Source organism: Vitis vinifera, chromosome 7 (genome assembly GCF_030704535.1).
Source record: "Vitis vinifera cultivar Pinot Noir 40024 chromosome 7, ASM3070453v1".
NCBI classification, from domain to species: Eukaryota; Viridiplantae; Streptophyta; class Magnoliopsida; order Vitales; family Vitaceae; genus Vitis; species Vitis vinifera.
Window position 1 is genome coordinate 9,509,461 of NC_081811.1, and position 7,614 is coordinate 9,517,074.

Consider the following 7,614-nt stretch of genomic DNA (forward strand, 5'->3'; position numbering starts at 1 on the left):
CAGACTTATTTGTATTTCGCTTTCCTTCAGCCTTGCTATGCTACTCAGGCTATTGATAGGCCACCTATTGCATACTCCAGGCCCCGAGCATCTCATACTCTAGTTACTTTCATTCCTAGACCACAAAGGTAGTTTTCCCAACTAGGGATGCCATTGAGTTAGGATTTCAAGAAGCTTGTTAATGCTAGATTATTGACAGCACTAGCTCCACGCTTAGTACCTTAGCCGATTCCCTCGAACTATAGACTGGATCTTCATTGCCTATACCATCAGAGTTTAGGGTATGACACAAATAGGTGCATGACTTTGAGACACACCATACATGATTTGATAGATCGGGGTTCGATGTGGGGTAACCAAGTGTCATCGCAAACCCATTACTAACTCATTCTACTCATGTAGTACCACCACTAGCCAGGGGTGTCCCCTTTATTGATATTGATGGAGATGACTTTATTCACATGATTAGTTGGGAGGATCATGCACCAGATCTTATAGTATTAGATGTGAGATTAGAAGTTGATGGAGTCACTTTGGGTACATCGTCTATCCTAGACAGACCTCCATTTCAGTTGATCCCAATTCATGACTCATTTGTTGTCCATTGTGCTTTCATTCCCTTTGTTTTGATGCCTGAGGATACTAATGAGATTGTTGATCAAGATGTCCATATAGTCACTTGTAGTGGAAGAGTGACTTAGCCTCCATTAGCATAGACTAGACTATTTGAGGGTACTAGGTCTAGAGATGTTGTGATATAATAGGATGATGAAATCATGAGGTAGCTACAAAGTACACAAGCTCACATCTCTATCTGGAGTTTGCTAGTTTCTTCTACTACTCATAGAGACACATTGATTAGGACTCTGAGTCATATTAGAGTTAAGTCTGTTATATCTCCGGATAGTCTGATTCACATGTTGATTGTTGATAGAGCTACATGCATTGTATTATCTACTGATTACCTACCCCTTGGAAGCCTAGATCATACTTTGCCTTTATATATCATTGTTGGTTGCTTAGGGAATTGAGTTCCATTTGTCTTATTGGACAATGGCTTCACCTTGAATGTGTCCTTTAGCTATTGCTATGGCACTTGGGTTTGGTCCGTCAGATTTTGAGCCACCTACACAGTTTGTCAGAGCTTATGATAGCACACAAAGAGAGATCCTTGGCACATTGACACTTAAGCTAAAAATTGGTCTAGTTGTATTCTCCGTAGTATTTCAGGTTTTGAGGATACCTACATTCTTTAACATGTTATTGGGCAGACCTTGGATTCACTGAGCCAGCGCCATACCATCTTCTTTTCATCAAGAGGTGAAGTTCATACATGAGGATATAGTCATTACCATACAATTTAATGGAGATATTTCTTTATCCTTTGAGCTAGTTTTAGAGATTAGCCATAGTGAGGATGACTTGTTTTTTAATGGTTTCACATTTGAAAAGGTTTAGATTGTGACTATTGAGGAGTCTCTTAGAGATCATGTACCTCTGTCTTTTGATCGCCATAGTGGCACTATTTTCTTGGTTTGGGATTAGGACAATGACAACATGGTATCAGTGAGTTTATAGCTATTGTGAGTTATGATACACCCTTTAGCTTGGGATATACACTTACAGAGGCAGACTATTGATACATGGCATACCTACATAGACAGAGGCTCAGAGCCTGGTTACTTCACATACCATTTAATTACCCACTCTAACCATATACGATGGCTAAGACAAAATATTTTATGAGAGCTTCTGAGATGCTTTTGACATTGGAGGGTATTATTGGTGGATATGATGGTGATCAATAGATCGAGGGACTTTTCCAATAGCTTCAGTTGACATATAGATCTCCTAGTACTTTCATCTCAGTATTGGTGGCTCCTCTGTCCCCAAATTGTGACAGCATGATATCACTTTGTTTTCCTAAGGAGATAGGTAGCTAGGAGCCATTGCTTCAGTATGTAGACATATCTTATGGAGTTGACTTACCAGATGACTACTAGGATGAGATAGCTATGATGAGTTTGAGCCAGATAGTTCATACCATTTAACTAGATTCTTTCACTCCAACTGCCACATCTGAGGCATCTACCATCGAGATCTTCGACATTGTCCAGACTAGACCCATTTCAAATTTATTTAATGAAGATGATTCTCTTACAGATGATGTACTTGAGGGCACTGTTAGCTCGATGGTGGTAGTGTCTGACTTTGTGGACTCACCCAATTCTTTTGATGTATTTTCGAGTTTGTCTTCTGCATTGATGATGTACCTATTGATTCTTCATATATAGACATGAGTATTTTTTAGTATTCACCTGCTTTTCATGATGACGTTACTGTACATGCACTTATGAGGACATTCCAAGCCTCGGTCCTTCTATTGTTCAACACCAATTACCATTTTCACCACATGCTAGACTAGTTAAATAGAAGTTAAGGCGATTGCACCCTTAATGGAGTTTGAAGGTAAAAGATGGGACCTAGAAGTAGCTCAGTGTTGGATTTATATTAGTAGTAGAGTATCTTGAGTGGTTGGCCAATGTCATCCCTACTCCTATGAAGAACAACAAAGTCAGAGTTTGTGTGGATTTTAGAGAACTCAACAAGACCAGCCTTAAGGACGACTTTCCCTTACTTCACATTGATATGTTGGTTGATAGCACAGTTAGTTATTCATTGTTGTCCTTCATGAATGGGTTTTCGAGGTATAACCAAATCTTGATGGATCCAAAGGACATGGAGAAGACCGCTTTCATCACTAAGTGGGGCACATATTGTTATGAGGTGATGCCATTTGGGTTGAAGAATGTAGGAGCTACATATTAGAGAGTGGAGACCATTCTTTTCCATGACATGATGCACCCGGATGTTGAGGTGTATGTGGATGACATGATAGTGAAATCTCGGAGCGGATCATCTAGCAACCCTGGAGAGATTCTTTGAGATGATCAAATAGTTCAGATTGAGATTGAATCCCAAGAAGTGCACATTTGGAGTGACCTTTGGGAAATTATTGGGATATATTGTTGGTAAGGGAGGCATAGAGGTAGACCCAGAGAATATTAGAGCCATTCTTGAGATGCCTACACCAAGGACTGAGAAGGAGATCAGAGGATTTCTCTGTAGACTACAATATATTAGTAGATTCATAGCTCGATTGACAAACATATGTGAGCCCATCTTCCGACTCCTGAGGAAGAACCACCTTATTGTTTGGGATGATAATTTTGAACGTGCCTTTGAGAGGATTAGAGAGTATTTGATATCCTTTCTAGTTCTGGAACCTCCCACTCCCAATCGACTTTTTTTTTTTTGTATATCTTAGAGATAGCCTTGGGATGCATGCTAACTCAGTTCGATGATTTGGGCAAAGAGTGAGCCATTTATTATTTGAGTGAGATGATGCTAGAGTATGAGATGAGATACATTTGGATAGAGCGCCTCTGTTTGGCATTGGTATGGGCTATTAGAAGACTAAAACATTACATGACAGAGTATTCGGTACACTTGATATCCCGACTGGATCTCTTAATATATTTGTTTGATAGGCCTATTTTACCTGGTAGATTGATGATATGGTTAGTACTCTTGACTGAGTTTGATATTCACTATGTTACTCAAAAGTCCATTAGAGAGAGTGTTGTTGTAGATCACCTGGCCTCATTACCAGTTTCAGATAGTGGAGTTATTGATGATGATTTCCCTAATAAGGGGATTGCAACTGAGACTAGTATGCCAAGTTGGCGCATGTACTTTGATGGTGTAGCCAACCATCTTGGATATGGGATAAGAATATTGTTGATATCTCCTTATGGTGATCGTATTTCGAGATTTGTTCGTTTGGCATTCCCAAATCGATATCCTACCATGAAAAAATAGTCGAGTACGAGGCTTGCATCTTAGGATTAGAGACAACTTTAAAGTTGGGTCTCAGATGGATGGAGATATATAAAGACTCCAACTTGAACTGAGACAGATTTTGGGGACCTAAAAGATTAGGGATGTGAAGCTCAATCCTTATCATGCTTACTTAGAGCTACTGGTCGGGAGATTCGAGGATTTGAGATATACCCATCTATCGTAGAACTAGTTTGTTAATGGCTTAACTACTCTAGCTTCCATGATTGACATTCTTACTGATGTTGTTATTTGCCCATTAGTGATAGAGTTGAGGATTGTGCCAGTATATTGTTGTTTGATTGATGATGTAGAGATTCAGGATGACTTACCTTGGTATCATGACATTTATTAGTTTCTCATATTCAACACATAACTTGAGGTTGCCACAACCAAGGATAGGAGAGCTTTGAGGCACTTGGCCACCAGATTTGTGATATGTGGCGAGACATTATACGGACGATCAACTGATGACTTGTTACCGATATTCTTAGACCATACCTTTGTTGATAGAGTGATGAGAAAGGTTCATGCTGGAGTTTGTGGACCACACATGAGATGACACATGTTGGCTCGTAAGATCATGAGGATCAGATACTTTTGGTTGACCATGAAGACAGATTTGTACTAGTTTGTTTAGAGATGTCTGGGGTGTTAGATATACAATGATCTTATTCACAATCCACCTTCAGAGTTACATGCACTAACCTCACCATGACCATTTTCAATTTGGGGCATTGATATCATTGGAAAGATTTCACCAAAATCTTCCAATGGACATGATTTTATCTTGGTCACTATTAATTACTTCACCAAGTGGGTGAAGAAACTTCTTATGTGAGATTAACATTAGCCAAAGTTGCTAGCTTCATCATGTCACACATCATTTGTCGTTATGAAGTCCTATATGAGTTGATATTTGATAGAGGAGTACACTTCAGGGCAGAGGTTGATGTCTTGTTATAAAGATATAGTATTCAGCATCATAGGTCATCTGCACATAGACTATAGACTAACGGGGCAGTAGAGGCCACGAATAAAAATATTAAGAGGATTTTACTGAGTATGGTTGACAATTTCTTGAGACTAGTCAGAGAAGCTCCATTTTGCACTATGGGCTTATCGCACTTTTTTTTACACTTCTACAGGAGCCACACTCTATTCTTCAATGTATGGTATGGAAGTAATGTGATTCGTGCCCAATTGGTGTTTCAGCTGATTCGTGTCCAGCTGGTGCTCCTTGATTGAGGGAGTAATCAACAAAATTTATAACCTATTACACCATATACTAGGGTAGCAAAGACAAAGCTACTATAGCATAGTGGCTCTAGGATCGTTCACTGGGATGAGTTTTTACTTTGCAAATGATATTAATTCAAAGCTAAATTGGTGCCTTTTCATTTCAAGGTTAGCTTTAAAAGAAAACATAAAGATGTTTGAATAAAAAAGGTTTGGTTTTAAACTAACCAAAAATAGTAACTGATTTTACTTACAAAGAAAAGTGTTTCTTGGAGTTTCAGATCACTAGGCTCAGATTCCTCATACAAAAAGGGAGTTCCGGCCACTTGTTTCTTTTCCTCGCATTAGAGAATTAACATATAGTTAATTCTCTAACCAGTGCTGTACAGATGCTTCCCATTAATGGGTTCAAACACTAAATCCCTCTCACTGATGCACCTTGCAATGGCTCATGCCTCTCACCTAGCATTTGCCAGTCAAGGTGATCTTTAACCTTGGATTACTCGTCAAAAGCTCGCAAGAGATAACTAATGGATGTCTCCTTAGAGTCCAAAAGCTTACCAAGTGTTGGCAATTCTAGAAAATCCTACCTTCAAGTCACCTCCCAGAGGCTCACAAGGGGTAAACTAGTGCATCTCCATGGACGGAGATCACTTGCCTTACCAAGTGTTGGCCCAGGTGATTTAAAGGCGTTTTAAGTTAACTAAAAAGATAAAAACCATTAACGGTCACACTTTCTCTTCATTAAAAACTAAAACAACAAAACTTCCAATTTATGCATGTGGAAACTTACCCGGCTTTCCTTAGCTCCAAGAGACAAAAATCCTAGCCTCTCATCCTCTGAGGAAAAACCTTAGAGTTTGATTGGCTAGAAAGAAAAAGAAAATGAAAATGAAAGAGAAGGAAAAACCAGAGCAAGGCTCTGTATATTCTATATATTATATATCTATATCCCGTTGGATTACATGATTCTATATTACATACTTCTATATCTATTACAGTGGATGCAAGGAAATATATATAGAGACGTTTTTCCAACCTTCCTAACTAAGAAATCTTATGGTTGGTGGATTATAAGAAGAAGAATGGAAATTTATACAAAAATATCTGAAGAAAAATATCCAAAAGTGTCGGTCACAACTATCGGGAAGCTTCAGGAGAACACCCGTGCACTGTGCAAAATGGCTGCGAAATTCTCGCAGCAAAAGGCATTGGATTCTTGATTTCGCAGCCGTGCAAAAATCTTCCTTCAGCTTGGAGTGATATGCTTGCAATGGCTGTAACTCATTCGTTTCAGCTCCAAATCGTGCACTATTTGAAGCATTGGATTCTTGACTTCCTGAGCTTTGAAATGGTATATAGCATGTAGAAAATGGACTTCGTAAAGTGCTCAAAAAGTGCGCAAGAAGACTGCAGCTGCTGTTCTCTGTTTTCTTCACTTTGTTTTTCTTCTCTCCGTTGTTCTTTCCTTGCATACTTTGAACGAATTTGGAAAAGGGCTATGGAGCTCCAAAGCTTGGTTCTTCATGAATTTGAACTTCCAAAAGCTTTGCCATGAACTATATACAACTCTCCCTCAATCTCGGATTGCTTTGGTGATCAAAAAGCTATCAAAACACCAAAACTTAACACAAATTGATTAGAATTGATTGCAAGGGTCCTTAACATATTAATTGGGTTAAAAAGCAATAACTACTACTCAAAAATGTTTAAAAGAGTTAATTACAAGCTATGAAATAACACTTTTTGAGTAGTAATCATAATGCTACCAGTTGAGATAGAAATAAGATCTTTGAGAGTAACACTTGAACATCAGATATCTGAGGCAGGTTGGGCCTAAGCACATTTCGATTAGCTTGGTCTTCTTGATAAGAGAATGTTGAGAGTAGCATATCACACTTAAGCTCATCAGAGGAAGATGACCCATGCTTTCAGAAAGCAGGTCAAGCTTAGATCGCTACAAAGAAGAGATTTGGTTTTGAGGGTTCTTAGAGGCTTGGTTGTAGACCCTAGAATAAACGGACTTGGAGTGGGCCATATGTCATTAAAGAGTTGACTCTAGAGAGTGCAAGATGGTTGATGGATCTAAATGGAAACCAATTCTCAGAGCCGACCAATATAGATCAATTAAAGAAGTATTATGTTTGAGACTATGGTCACAGGATGGGTGACCTTCATTTCGATTAGCTTAGACCTTATCACCTTTTGGACATCTAGATCGTTGCTAGCCCTTTGAGCCTCACATGATCATTGTAGCCTATTCTTTTTTATAGTCTTGTTTACTTTCTATATTTGGGACCCTCTAATGTACATATGCTTTATTCAGGAATTTCATGAGTCTTGGACCTATTGATATACTCCTATCATTTATCTTGTCGTTATCATGATACCCTGTTTCATTCTCACCTCCATTGTTTGTGTTCTTTGTTATGTTTTTTTTTATACTATCAGATTCATCTTATTTCTTCTCATAGA